This window comes from Stegodyphus dumicola, chromosome 12 (assembly GCF_044657685.1).
Source record: "Stegodyphus dumicola isolate Sdum_Otavi_A_Nest chromosome 12, ASM4465768v1".
Lineage (NCBI taxonomy): Eukaryota > Metazoa > Arthropoda > Arachnida > Araneae > Eresidae > Stegodyphus > Stegodyphus dumicola.
Window position 1 is genome coordinate 77,509,413 of NC_140779.1, and position 15,058 is coordinate 77,524,470.

Below are 15,058 nucleotides of genomic sequence, written 5' to 3' on the forward strand. Positions count from 1 at the left end.
TTTTTTTTTTTTTTTTTTTTTTTTTTTGTTGTTGTTTTCTTAAATGATGCAAGCAATAAAAATGTTTTTTATGTGTAAGGTATTTTTGTGTTGCTTGCATTTAAGAATTAGTTACTATTTAAAGTTAATTCATTATTAAAATCTATATTTTTATCATTTAAAAGTCTTTAACATTGTGGAAAATCTCCAATTTCTTAAAAACCTCTCCTGATTTGTGAGTATCATAGGTTGGCAAATATGTATGCGGAAAGTTTTTTTTAACCATTTTATATCTAGGTATGTCTCATGCTTGTTTCTGAAGTCTGTTAATAAATGTTATTTTATCAAATCCTAGTTGATTTCTCATTTAAACTACAACAGTGCACAATCTTAAATGTTGGAAATTATTTCTTACAAATTTTAATTTTTATGAAAATTGTTAAAAAATATATAGAAGCATTTATCATGCCAGCAAATCGGAGTTAATTGCAATCGTATGGTCATTGAACAGGTTAAAAGAATTCTTAATCGACATAAGATTTACATTATAGAAGCATTTACTGCAAGAGAAAAATTATTTCTCATGTGTCAGCTAAGTAATTTAACAATTGTAGCGTTTAAATATTAATTACATTGGCAAAATGACAATTTTATGTGCCACCTCTCTTGCAAGAAATATATCTCATTTTAAAAGCATGAAAATATTTTAAGACTTGCTTTTAATATTTTGCCCCTCTTATTATACAGCAAGGATTATATACACCATAAGTTTGGCATATTGTTGCTATTTTAGGTTATGTGCTATTAATATGCACTACGCACTTACAAGAAATATTTATCTAGAAATTTAAAGTTTAAAAATTATGGCAATTATTTTAATAAATAGTGTCAAGCTGATATAATTACAAAACAATTTTCAAATATTAATTAAAATCAGATTTTTTAATACATAATGAAAGCAATCTTTCATTGAACATTTTTATAAACAAAATGGTATGTATCAAAGAACTATTTACCATTAGTTTAAATGGAAAAAGGTTCTCGGATTAGAAAAAAAAAAAAAAAAAAAAAAACTTTTTCAAATTATATTTAAACAAATTAAAATTACTAAAATATAAAATGGTGTAATAAATATATAGTCTAATTAATAATATATATATTATTAATTAGCAATTAAAAGGCCAGCGACTGCATTATAATTACAGGTGGTTGAGTAATGATTATGTTTAGTATCCTGAGTTGTCAAAGATCTGATAGTAAGAGATGCAAATGTTTTATGCAGAAAGAGGAACGAGGATCATTTAGTAGTATCTTACCCATTGCTTGAGTGTGTACTGTTAGTATGATTTCTATGCCTGTTTGCTCAGAGAACTGGCAATTCAGGTTTATATTGTGTTATGGTTAGCATAAAATATTAAAATTAATATATTCAATAAACAAAAATTTGTTTTATACATGATTAAAGCATTTTGAAAAAACTGTGTTATATCAGTATACTTTCTTAAAATTAAGGCGTACATTTTTGCAGTCATTAATTTAAATAAAAATATTAAATAATAATTTCACTTTTTCATTCTAGAAAAATGAAAATCCATGCTTTCTTTTATAACCCTTAGTTCTTTCTGACAGTAATTTTAAGACCTTTGTAAAAGTAAAGTATTCCTCAAAGAACTAAAAATGACACCCTGGTCGTGCACGTTCCATGCTATTGACTTCCTTCTGCAGAGCTGTAGACCTTTCTGAATGATATAACCACACGGGGGGGACCACTGCTGCCACTTGTCTTGTACCAAGAAGCCTTATATCGACAGGGCATCGTGATCAGGTAGTCTTGAATTCTTCCCTCTTTATCTTCAAAGCTACACTTTTCAGTTAATTTCTTTCCATACCCTCATACTCTTTCTAGAATTCTCACTATTCTCCTTAGTAGAGCTTTAATCGTTTTATCTTTTTTCTTTGGTGTGCTGCAAAAAAAAAGACAGATACTTGTCATCCCATTCCTTGGAATAGTACATTTTATGTATAATTAGGGCTTAAACTCAGACGGAGATTGGCTGAGCTGCGTCTTAGCATCTAAGTGGAATTGTAATTCTGGAGAATGCCTCAAATAAGATGAGGTCCGATACTTTTTTTTTCTATTTAACTATTCAAAATTAATTTAATAATTTATTAAATTTCTCTTTATCTTTACATTTTTGTTAATTTAATTAATTTAATCAAATTAATATTAATTTTAAATTATTTTTTAATTATCAGCTATTTTAATTATTTATTTACTTTTTCTTTCCTTCCTAACAGTCTTTCATAGGGCTCCGGCACTTCTAATTTTAGAAATGAAGCCCTGGTACATGGAACAATAAGTCCTCAAGAGTTAATGGGAACGGAAGAGGGGTAAATGATCTTTGCATCTATCTCCTGGTCATTGTTTCAAAATGAAATAGAGCTGGGCAAATTCATATCGTCACCTATAATGTGTTCAAGGTTTAACTAGGGCAATTAAAATAATGCCGATATCTTAAGTAAAATTCATTATACGAAATATGAGGTACTGAATATCACGAAAAGTAATAAAACATATTGTCCATTAGGTAGAACAATTCTACGTTCAGATTACATGTTTATGAGACTACCTTTATCGTCACCATTTTGACAATATTTACTAACAGTGAACTCTGTGGATGTATAGCAGAAAAAAATATTATAGTTTTAATTGTTATTTTACCGACACGAAAGTAGTTGATGAACATTTCTTTCACCGAAAAAATTGGCCGTAAGCAATTCTACGCTTCAGCAACATCACATCGATGTGTATGCCGAAATGAAACTTTAATTAAAGTGCACAGATTCTTTTTTACATACTCATCACGACATCTTGTATACTTATTATTTTTTTTTAATTCTGACATGCAAAGCAGCTAAACATTCTTTATTTCTTTCACCGAAAAAATTGGCCGTAAGCAATTCCACGCTTCAGCAACATCACATCGATGTGTATGCCGAAATGAAACTTTAATCAAAGTGCACAGATTCTTTTTTACATACTCATCACGACATCTTGTATATTTCTTATTTTTTTAAATTCTGACATGCAAAGCAGCTAAACATTCTTTATTTCTGAAACTAGCCTCTTTCTTATTTAGTCTTGAATGTTGACACACATAATCTTTCTTAAAAATAAACTTTGCTGTTTCCGACTTGCATTGTGTTGTTTTGGAAGGTACAATCCAATGCCCGTGGGAAACAGCTTCAAAATGTATTTCCCAATTCTCCCATCTATCTTCACTATTATGATCACATCTGATCTCAAAGTCGAAATCCTCTTTTCCTCCGAACTTGGAAGACACTTCTTTGTAGGAATATCCATCAAATAAAATTTTATAAAATTCATTTTCCACTTCGTTTGACATACTCACAGCCATCACAAATTTGGAACATAAACCGACAGCGTTATTTCTTTTTGCGCATGCGCTTGGTGTAACGATTTCGCCAAGACCTGATAAATCGGCAAATTTAGTCGCGGGTTGTTGTTCTTAAGGATGAAGGAAAAACACGCGTCTCGGCGAATGGGCTGGTTGCATGGACGTTTTCGTTGTTTCCCCATATGTAAGTGGATACGAGCCAGTTTCCCTTGAAAAGACCTCCACGGGGCATCCTCCCTTTCCGTGTAGTGCCTAAGGAAGATCTTATTTGTTATCATTTTAAGCCCAAGTGGAGGCTTTGTGTACGTCCTGAGAAAGGGGCCATCTTGTTAGTCCTTAATTTGAGCAATAAAGGTAATAAACCCTTCGTGAGTTTTATGTTTCTGTTACTGAACTTAAGCGATTATTCGCTTAGCTGTTCACTAGGTTCCTCCACATTTAATTATTAGATAAAAGGAAGGAACACAACAACTCATAAGTTTGCTTAGGGGTCAAGGAAAAATATATGAAAGAATCATTCTCACTAGGCTTAAGCCCTAGAGTTATTATCGCTCGAGCAATTCGGCTTTCGTAAAAAGTTATGGACTACAAAGCAGTTGTACGACTAATTGAGTTCTGTGGTGAGGCGCTGCATTAACAAGCAAAATATTGCGCCTTACTCATGTTGGACTTGGGGAAAGCGTTTGACCGCGTCTGGCAGGAGCGACTAATTCACAAATTGATTAATCTTCATATGAAGCGTGAATTAATTCAACCCATCATGTCCTTCCTTTCAAACAGAAAATTTAGTCTCTGCAGGACAAGACTTTTCTAGTATTCGTGACATTAATGCTGGTGTCCGTCAGGGATCAACTTTTGGGATCGGTTTTGCACTTATTTTAGGACTTGACTTCCCTCGCGCCCAGCTCGACAGAAATCACTTCCTTGGATGCTATGTGAACGATACAGCGCTAGCTGTAAAGTTCGTAAATGCAAACCATGCGATCAAGAAATTGCAGAATCTTATGCCGGACATTGAAAGTTGGTGCACTAGATGGAGCATTCTCATTAATACAAGTAAATCACAATTGATTATTATTAGACTAAAGCAGACACGTACTCTGGTTAGAAGAAAATTACCATTATTTTCATAATGAAGTTCCACAAGTGCGCAAGGCCGAGTATTTGGAACTGATCTAGAAAGAAAGACTGAAATGGACTGATCATGTTACAGACATAAAAAAGGAAAGTTTTCAGTGTTGTCAGTAGCTTTATACCATTGCTAGGAAAGTACTGTAGCTTGATTTAAAAAGAAAAGGCTTTTATATATCACATCTATTAGACCCCTTATCATCTACGCCTCACCTGCCTGTACTGCTGCCTCAGAAAGAGATATTATGAAGCTCCAGGTTGTACAAAATAAAATTTTAAGAATTATTACCAACGCATACTACTATGTTAGTAGTACGATTTTGCACAAAGATCTCAAGCTGGAATTAATTGATGAATATCTAAGAAAATTAAATAGGAATTTCTTCGATAAAGCCACAGTTTGTGAGCATATGAGTAAGTTGCACATTTTCTCTTATAAAGTTTTAAAGGAGGTTCATGAACTAAGACCATTTGCAGCCCACCTCACTAGGGACTCAAACTTTCCCGTTTAATATAGCATTTATTTGTATATACTCATTAGTATTTTTCACTTTGTTTTTATTGTATTTGTAGTTAGTATTTTATCCTCATTCTTATTTTACATGTATCTTATTTTTTGCTACATCCTCATGACTTCCCATGCTTGCCTTACCTTCAGCTCTCAAGTTTTTTCGCTGCTTGCGATGCTATTTATCCTCATTCTCGACTTCTTGCTTCCTTTGTGTATTTTATCTGTTAAGACAGTTTTATGTGATTTAGGCCTTTGGCATAAAGTTTATTGAGCCAGATAAACTGTATTTCTATATAGTATTCCGGCAAAATAATAATCAGTCAGTCAGGTTCAACAACTGGCGAAAGATACCTCGTAGAGGGAGGAATGTACCTTTTTCCAAATGAAATTGTAAAACTGCGTTTAATAAAACTGGACCGCAGTTTAAGACGAAAACATCTCTACAGTAATAAAACACCTTTATCTGTCACACCCGAGGAACTTTTTGCACGATTCACGATGTTATTTGGCTATTGAAATGCGGAGAAAGGCCTTTATATCAGATTTTAGTCCAATTTCTTCTAGACGAAACTACACAATAGCTGACGGAAGTTCTTTTAAATAGTTAGGCATGTTCAATAAACAGTCATTCAAAGATAAGTTTCTTTTTTTTTTTTTTTTTTTTTTTTTTTTTGGTTGGAGGATGCATCGAACACAGGACATTGTGAAATTTTCTTTGAATACCACACGGTAAGGCAAATAGTGGCCAAGACCTTCTGTACATTCTTCAGTAGTATCATCAGCCAATCTCTCTTTGAATGCTCCATTATATGTATAGTATTTATCATCTTTTCTCAACTTGGAAGTGATGAAACTTAAAAGAGGTTCTGGTTATTTGGTAGTTTGTTATTTGGTAGGTCAGCTTTATATTCTACCTAAGGAAGATTAATTTCATATCTTAAATCTTTATTAATATGAAAAAGCTCTCTAAAATGATGTAAGGTGACTTGCTCTAATTCTTCATTTTCCTGCTCACATGGACAGATAAGACCTATCGCTTCGAGATTCAACAAATTAGCGATATCATTACTTCGAACTGTCAGAGATGCGACACCATGACCGACGTACTTCTCTTATTTCCCCATAATTGACCATCCCAAATGTGTCTTCATAGCTACAAGTCAACATTTCATCTGATATATTAATCCAGCAAAATCTCGGTAATCAGCTCCTATTAATAGTTCTATTTGAGGAAAATTTATTACCACATCGTGAAACTGTATACCCTTTGCTTGAAGCTTTTCTACACAAATACCTTCTTTCAATTTCTGCACAGTGTTACAAATTACTTGTTGGTCGAAAACTTCCATTTTGCAGAAATTAATTACCGCTCAATCCGTTAGTCTTTAACGCATAACATTTATGATTTCTTCTTTAAGTACTACCTCCCCCCTCAAACACTGTATGATTCAGAAACTCTGCTTTCAATTCAAATTTTCCAACCTCTGAATTCAGAATGTAAGACCGTTGAGAACTAGTCTCGATGAGAGCTCTTACTACCATTCGTTTTCTATGCACTTCTATTATAAATAACTACGTCCGCAGCAAAACGTCACCAGAAACACTATTGAGAGCATAGTAGCTGAATCACATTTTAAGATCTTCCTCTGTTAAAGCTCTCAATTTATGCTTCACTTCAACACATAATTGGCTAGTGTTTCTTAAACAAATGATACATTTAACATGTTTTGAAATTTCTCGATAAATGATCTGGCTTTAGACACGAAAAATAACCTTAACATAAGTTCTATTACCTTTTAAAATACTTCAGTATTTTTCTTCTAGTATAAGATTATGAGGCTTGAAACAAATTTTAGTCTCATGAGCCTTACTGCAAAATATTCTTTTTCTATTACTATTTAATATCTGTAAATTTAATCTTTCTCGTGGAAATATCGTTTTGCTTAATCCCTACTTTCGCAAGTGAAACACGTTCTTTGCTTTCAGCTTTTGCACGAAAAACAGCAATAATTGGGATAATATAGCAGAATACGAATTTTCATATTTATTGAATACAGAATTTCTTAGATAAACTAATTAATTCTTAAAGTATACAAGATTCAACTAAAGGGAACAACACAGCAGAGTATTTATCAGAAGCCATACCAACAGACTCAAGTGACCTCAAATACCATTCCAATTTATCATAAAGCTGAATTATGTTACCTTTAGTTTTCGTAGCGTTTTTTATAGCTAAAATGAAAAGTTCGCGCGCATAAAATTTCACAAGCAGTTCGTCCAGACAAAATCTTATTTTTTAAGCTTTCAACTGTCATTTTTATATTTTTCTGCTGTTGGAGGGTAACTGTCAATATTTTATTTGTTCTATTACCGGGAGACATACACTATGTTAAATAAAGGAATTTATCTACTACTTCCACTAATTTATCGTCATGAATTCTGCTAAACTGACTCCAAAAGGTGAGCCAATCTTTTATTTAACCGCCACACTTTACAACCAAAACTTTCGGAAGTTTCAGTTTAGTCTTTTCAGAACTAATTAAGTGGCATGGCATTTTATTATTCTAAATTGAAATTCTGAGTTTTAATTTCATCAAATCTTACTTTATAACTCTCTGCGACGTCGTACTCATCCGCGCATTTTGTTTCCGATTCATCGTTAAGAAATAATCCGGATAGCTCTTTATCTAGGTCCATTAAATTACAAAATGGCCATTCCAAAGATGAAAATTTTATTTCGGCAGTACCTTCAAGTGTTGCTTTTTGTGCTCTGATATAGGTCCGTTAAGTTCGTCCTCACAGGCGCTCTTTTCTAAGTTAAAATATTCATCATGTATAAAATTAGGCAATTAAAAAACTAAATTACAAAAAAGTATTCCCTATTTAGTATGCAAAAACATGCAGGTATGCGCATAAATGAGCGTTAATCAATTACTAGTGATAAATCTCACTGGAGACAGTTTTTATTTGTCAAAAATGGTTAGAAATGAAAAATATGTAAGTAGTATTTCTGGATTTATTCTTCCTGCAGTAAACTACAAATTATCGATAAAAATTAGATTAATTATCTCATTGACATAAACGTTCTGAAAGAATGTGAAAGAGATTCTTAAGAAAAGCTACAATCAGCGATATTTCATTGTTCTCTTGAAAAGAGACAGAATATCATGTAAGCATGACTGTAAAATATTTATTGTTATTAGGTAGAATATCTACTGAGAAATGGTAGCAGCTATTCTGCTGTTCTATTCACATTCTAAAAGATATAGACATGTAGGCTTCAGTAAGATGTGATTTTTATATGACTTTGCTTACTTCCCGAGTCTCAGTGATGTAAGCAATAAATATGTAAAATTTCAAGAAGATAGGATAATACAGGGTGTTTCTAAGTGCATATCGAGGTTTTAGCACTTTGTAGTATTTATTACGTAAAACTTAAAATTATAATTGATACATGAAATGAAAGAACAACTCAAACAGTTATACCTAGAAGCTTACAAATGTTCAATGTGAGCACCTTTCGTTACATGGCACACATTAAGTCGATAGCCGAGCTCTTCCCAAACGTTGATTAGTGTTCGTGGTATAAATGTTGCAAAAGCTGCCTCAATCCTGTTTCTTAGGTTGGATAGGTCAACTGGTAGTGGAGGCACACACGATCCTTTATGAACTCAACACTCTCTTCCATAAAAATTAGACTCGTACTCCTCCCTTTTCTCCTGTGGAGCGGTGTCAGAACACTTGGGTGCCTAAGCCAAAGATCTTACCCCAGATCGAAAATTTGAACTGTTCTTAATTATGCAGACATAATAGTTCACATTAAAGTGCGAAAAAGTGAATGAAGAATTTAGAAGAGTCAGAAATTTGTAAAAATATGAAGAAATAAGTACTTAATGATTAAGTTGTGCATCTGGAAAAACATTCGAGCTGGTGACTTGAAAGCTAAATCATAAATAAATACAGTAGATTATAAGATGGTAAGTTGAAACTTATGGTGACAACAAATTAATTATGAACAAAATTACAAGATTGGTAAGTTAAGGAAAAACTGAGAGAGAGAGCATAACTATCAAGACCGAGAGTATATAAATATTCCATAAGTATGGGTACACAATGTTTATATATATATATATATATATATATATATATACATATATATAAAATTTAAATATATATATATATATATATATATATATATATATATACATATATATAAAATTTAAATATATATATATATATATATTTATTTAAATTTTGAAAAATAAATATGAAAGTTGAATGTTATTAATTGGCGTTATTCATGTGTGATGTATATTTAAAATAACTATAACTGTAACTGTAAATAACTATAACTGTAATGGCTCATGCTATGCGATTCCTTTGTTGTGATGCACATGTTACTGTGCTAGCTGAATGTCATGTGAACTGTTTAAAAATGTAATAATAAAAATTTTGAATTCTTGAGATATACTCATTAGTTGAGTCTACTTTTAAAGTAAAGAAGTTATTAAGTTTAACAAACTAACATTTTCAAGCTGAATGTGGAAGAGAGGCATAGGTGCACGCGACCTAAGTGTGTGCATTTGTGAAACATTTTTTGCCTTGAAACCTAAGTTCAAACCTTCATCTTTAATTTCATCAGGAGAACAATCAGTCGGTAGGCCTCTAATAACTACTTTGATGGACTTGTTCATCTTTTTTTGAATAAGATAATGTTCAACATTTTTAGCTTCGAGATAATTTGCGATTCCTCTGTGTTCATCATTAGTTTTAGGAAAAATTTTAAGAAAGTCATAAGTGACTTTTCCTGCAAAACTTAGTATCTTCACATAATTGTTTAAGAAAGTCAGAATATTTACAGACAGGCTTGGTCCTAATTGGCTTAGTTTTAGGTTCAGCAACTTGAACAATTGCTTGTGTACCCATATGGGTTTCAGTGTTATCACCTACTTCATTTCACAGATTCTCAAACATGTTATTTACCGGAATTTCAGTATTAGGCTTCACTAACTTGGGAGGGCGAGCCGTATTTTTCGGCAACGTAAAGCCATCCGCATGAATCTGCTTCAAGGAACATTTCTGAGATTTTTTAGAGGGCCGTTTAGGCTTTACAATTTCATTATCAACAACTGAATTATTACCATGAGGATTCCTAACATTTGAACTGCATGCATTAGCAGTTTCTTGTGAAACAATAGCATTAACAACATATTTATCAGATTCACTAACATTGGAGCTACTAGTACTACACTGGTGTGCAAAAATTAAGGACGAGACGGTTTTTTCAATATAACTTTGTACAAAAGCTTTCCAAATCAACACATTTAATACCGTAAGATCCCCAATACGTAAGGACATGAGTAATGTAAGCAACACTTACTAAAAGAGAAATCAGAGGGATAAAAAGAAGCTTTATTGAAAAAGTAGAATGGAGTGCAATGCGACTGAAGGCCGAAACATCCCTGTGATGGGTGTCCAGCAAGAAACATGCGGTCTTGAATAGGATATATGATCTCCCCTGACTGCTAGGCAGGTTTCATAGCGTCTGCCCATGCTGAGAATGAGGGTGTAAATGAGTTGTTGAGGCAATGCTGCCCATTCCTCTTGCAGCGCCAATCGAAGCTCCGGAATCTTTACTGGTAGTAAGGTACGAGCTGCCAAGCGTCTGCCTAGAAAATCCCATACATGGTCGATGGGATTGAGATCTGGAGATCGTGCCGGCCAATCCATACATTCAATATCCTCACTCTCTAAGAACTGTTCGGCAGCTACTGTCGATGACATGGTGCATTGTCGTCCATGAAAAGGAACTGCGGACCCATAGCGCCTCTAAAAAGACGCACATATGGAAGAAGAATCTCGTTACAAAAACGGGTCCCGTTGACTGAACCTGCGAAGATGTGAAGGTCTGTACGACTACCAAGCATGATGCCTCCCCAAACGAGAACACCGCCACCTCCATACCTGTTCCTTTCAATGATGTTCGAGGGATGATTGCGGCTTTCCCGCTCTCTCCAGATGAGTATGCGATGAGAATCGCTACTCAGACTGAATCTGCTCTCATCTGTAAAGATTACTCGTCCCCATTCATTGTCTCTCCAATTCCGGTGTTCCCGGCACCACAGAGAACGCCTTCTCTGATGGGCAGGCGTTAGAGGTACACACCGTACAGGGCGTCGTGCAAACAGACCACCATCGTGCTGTCTTCTGGCCACGGTAAAACGCGATATCGGTCTTCCAGTCGCCTGTGTCGTGTGTCTAGCGATTTCTCCCGCTGTCTGCCGCCTGTTTCTTCTGGCCTGTAAGGCAATACACCGGTCATCTGCGGGTGTGGTTCCTCGTGGACGACCACTACTAAGCTAAGCACCCCGGATAGCTGTTCCTGTAGTTTGAAATTGTCTGAAGTCGTGAAACGATGCTGTGAGCAATTCCGAACTCTGCAGCCACACTTGTCGCACTGCGGCCTTCCTCCAACTTCCCAATGATTCGACCTCGGGTAAAAGCATCCAGATGTCGTCTAACAGATTGATTATTCGCCATTTCTCGCTGAGGCAGCAACTCGGTGTGATTTTAACTGCTATACGGCGTTCAATCTCTTTGCCAGAAATACTGATCTTACACCGACAACATGCTGTATACTACTCAGACACTTCCCCATTACGTCTATCTGCATATCTGCGCATGTGCTACCGTACATCACCTTACTTAATCTCCTGATTGGTCTTTCTGTCCGCTCTGCCTCTTCTTTCAGCTGATATGCTAATTTTTCGACTTCGTCCTTAATTTTTGCACACCAGTGTAATTTGCATAACAGGTTTAAAAGATGATTTGTTGGAACTAAACAGGCGAGGGTTATCAATCATAAGAGCAATTTTATGCATGGGATTGGATTCCATATGAACAAGATCATCATAACTCACATTTTTAAGATCAGGATATAAGTCACCATAAGTAGCATACTTACCTTGAAATAACTGAAGTAAGCCCTCGGCGACTCCACATTTTTGCTGATATTCCATTAATCTGGCTTGTTTGATTTTCTCCGAAGCTGCACTATTGATTTTTTCAGTCCACTCATTAGCGATCAGCTTGATGTGCTGTTGGATTTTCTCTACATATTTCTTAGCAGACTTAAAAGTCCTCGTATGTAAACTTATCCTTTACTAACACATTGTTCCAGTCCTTATCCAATATGCAATCCGCACTTTTCACAATTTCGTCCGGTAGCTCCGCCACGAGGTGATGGGCTGCTGTTTTCAAATCCATAACTGACGACGAAGGGAAATCTTCCCCCGCATGATTTTAAAAAAATAATAATCCATAGTCAATAATAATAAGCTCACTCAGGTTCGCACACATTTCTGCACATGGAAATTAAGTACTTTTAAAGACTTTTAAGGATCATTAATGAAAAAAAATTAAGGACCTATAAGCAAATGGGAACTGAATACATTCAATTAAAAATATTATCTGTGCTTAACTTCACTTCACTGTAATACCATCCTAAAAATAAAATAGATCCATAAGTCGAATGCATTATTATTAAACATAATTATTAATAAGTTTGAGAATAAAATAAACTTTATGAAATTTATCAAGTAGCATTAAATATTCTACACTCATAATAATTGGACATATTTGAAAGAAGATAAATGACATTTTATTTAGGTTTTACTAACAGTTAGCTTTATGTTGATTTTTTTTTAATGTCCCATTTTGTTACATACTTGCTCAGTCTACGGGTTTAGTAAATAGTAAGTAGATTTTATGTCAAGCGGCATAAAGTGAGAAGTAAAATCACAATCAGCACGATTCAAAACAAAAGACTAGCTGTTGTCACCGCTCCTGCTTACCTAAAGACAGACCTGCTAATCAGAACAAACCTGAAAGACATGATGTAAGCACGGTTCGCAAGTTTTGAAAGTTAGCTGGGCTCTGTCTAGCGCAGTTCGTTTCGTAGTTTCTTGTACAGTTCCAGCGGTTGTAACTCAGTTAATATAGTTTAAGGTCCTAATAATCCACTAAAGCACCAGAGGTGACAAGTTGTTTTGCATTATTTTAAGTCTCACTAGATGCGAAGAATAGGTTTACACGAATTTTTACATTTTTGTGTTTTATCTTGTGACCACAATAAGGGTTAATGAAAGGCAATAACTTGCTTTAAAATGCAGAGATAATTTTTAAAGATAACCAGTTAGTTATAAGTAATTAAATTAGGTATTAGATAACCTCAGTCATTATGTATTTACATGTTTACTATTAAATTTTATTTATTTTTTAACAATATTTGTTAAAATAGCCCTATTAAATCCAAATCGAATAAAATTTCACAGTTTAAAATACATGTAATTTACGGCATTGATTCTTAAATGATATTAGGATAATCATACATTAAAAGCTACAAAATATTTATGTTTTGTAGCAACAACACTCAACAAAATATTTATGCGTCTTTTTAATTTGAAGCCTTCCCAGACATTTTTCTAACAGTTAGAACTTTGTCTCAATACGCAAGACAATGTTCTCACTAGTTTCTACGTGTTTTAGCTCCTAACCTATCAACCTCTCCAAAATGTACCTATGAGGGTTTACTTGATCTGGTAAAAGTTAAATAGTCCAAAACCCTCCGGACAGATGTGAAGCAAATTATCGCTATGTCTGAAAGTACCTACAAACATTTAAATAAGCTTCTTATTTAAAAAGAACTCAGAACATAAAGGCATGTTCTTATGCTAAATAAATCAATTACAGCTCGTGATGATGTAATTAAAGAAGAAGAATCAAATTAAAACTAAAAATATGGACTAGTAATCAGACTATACAATTTCATTTCATTTTAAGATCACGCAGTAACTTTATAGTCATAACAAATTCAAATGTCGGCAGCAGTAATGTGAAGACGAATAATTATAAATTATCAGAGCTGGCAGGAACTAATGCAGGGAGCAAGTGGAGATCAGAAATACACTCTTGTCTTACACTCCAAAAATCTCAGTTTAAATACTGTCTAAGTGATTTGCATTCTGGTGAGGAAATAGAAATGGGAAATTATAGTAAAGGCTGAAATTGTAAACAACTGGATAATTTACATAACAATATCTGTACATATTTTTGAAGAATAATTTCCCTTTCTCTTAATGCATTCAGTTCCTTTCTTCCAAGTTTCCTTTCCATTTTAGAATTTTTGGATTTAATTAAAGATTTCTGTTATTCTAAAGACACTAAATGCATTTAGAATGTATAGAGAAAGCTGCTAATTTTATTTCTTTAGTAATATGAACATTCAGAAGAAATATGAAATATATATGGTAAGGTCTGGTTACAGAGCTGGTGTGACAGAATTTTAAAAATTTAGTAACACATCGAGCAACAAAAATCTAGAAATGTCAAAATTTTAGAATTTAGAACATTGGCAGCAGAATTTAGAAAGGCAGCAGGCAGCAGAATTTAGGATCCACAGAGATTGTATCAGGTGGGAAAATGCTTAGCGCCATATCTGTGTATGATGCATTAAGACATATTAGGTGAATCATTGAAATTGTCAGTTTTCAATTTCTTTATTAATAAAAAAATTATCTTCTATAATGCCTGTCCATATGATAAGATTAGAAGCATTTTTGACATTTTATACTTGTGTCTAGTGAAAAGCAGAGAAAATAAAGGGAAGATAAATATGTTAAGAAAAAAATTTTAGTATCAGAAGTAAAACATTCAAATATTATGTTTCCATTGTTCTTCCAGACGTTTTCCAAAAAGTAAGAAATTCATCGCAAACTTTCTGTTTAATGCATCCATTACGTGTTGATACCCTGAAGACAATTTAGGATCCACAGAAATTGCATCATCTGGGTAAATGCCTAATGACAACTCTGTGTATGATGCATTAAGACATATTAGTAGAATCTTTTAAATTGTAAGTTTTCAATTTCTTTATTAATAAAAAAATTCCTTTCTATTAATGCCTGCCCTTGATATATTTTTGATATTTTCCATGCTTGTGTCTGGTGAAAAGTAGCGA

General features: G+C 33.7%; 1 protein-coding gene across 2 annotated transcripts in view; it reads right to left on the reverse strand.

Moving 5' to 3' along the window:
- Positions 1–888: 888 nt before the first annotated feature.
- Positions 889–15,058, reverse strand: part of Smug (Single-strand-selective monofunctional uracil-DNA glycosylase) — a 67,477-nt gene continuing 53,307 nt past the window's right edge. The window contains exons 3-4 of one of the 2 annotated variants that reach the window (XR_015038236.1): positions 12,005–12,543; positions 889–1,943 (exon numbers count right to left, since the gene is read on the reverse strand). The gene's annotated coding sequence lies outside the window, so the exon portion shown is untranslated. Of the gene's footprint in view, positions 1,944–8,419; positions 8,983–12,004; positions 12,544–15,058 lie in introns of those variants that run through there. The other variant, XR_015038237.1, reaches the window with a different exon arrangement.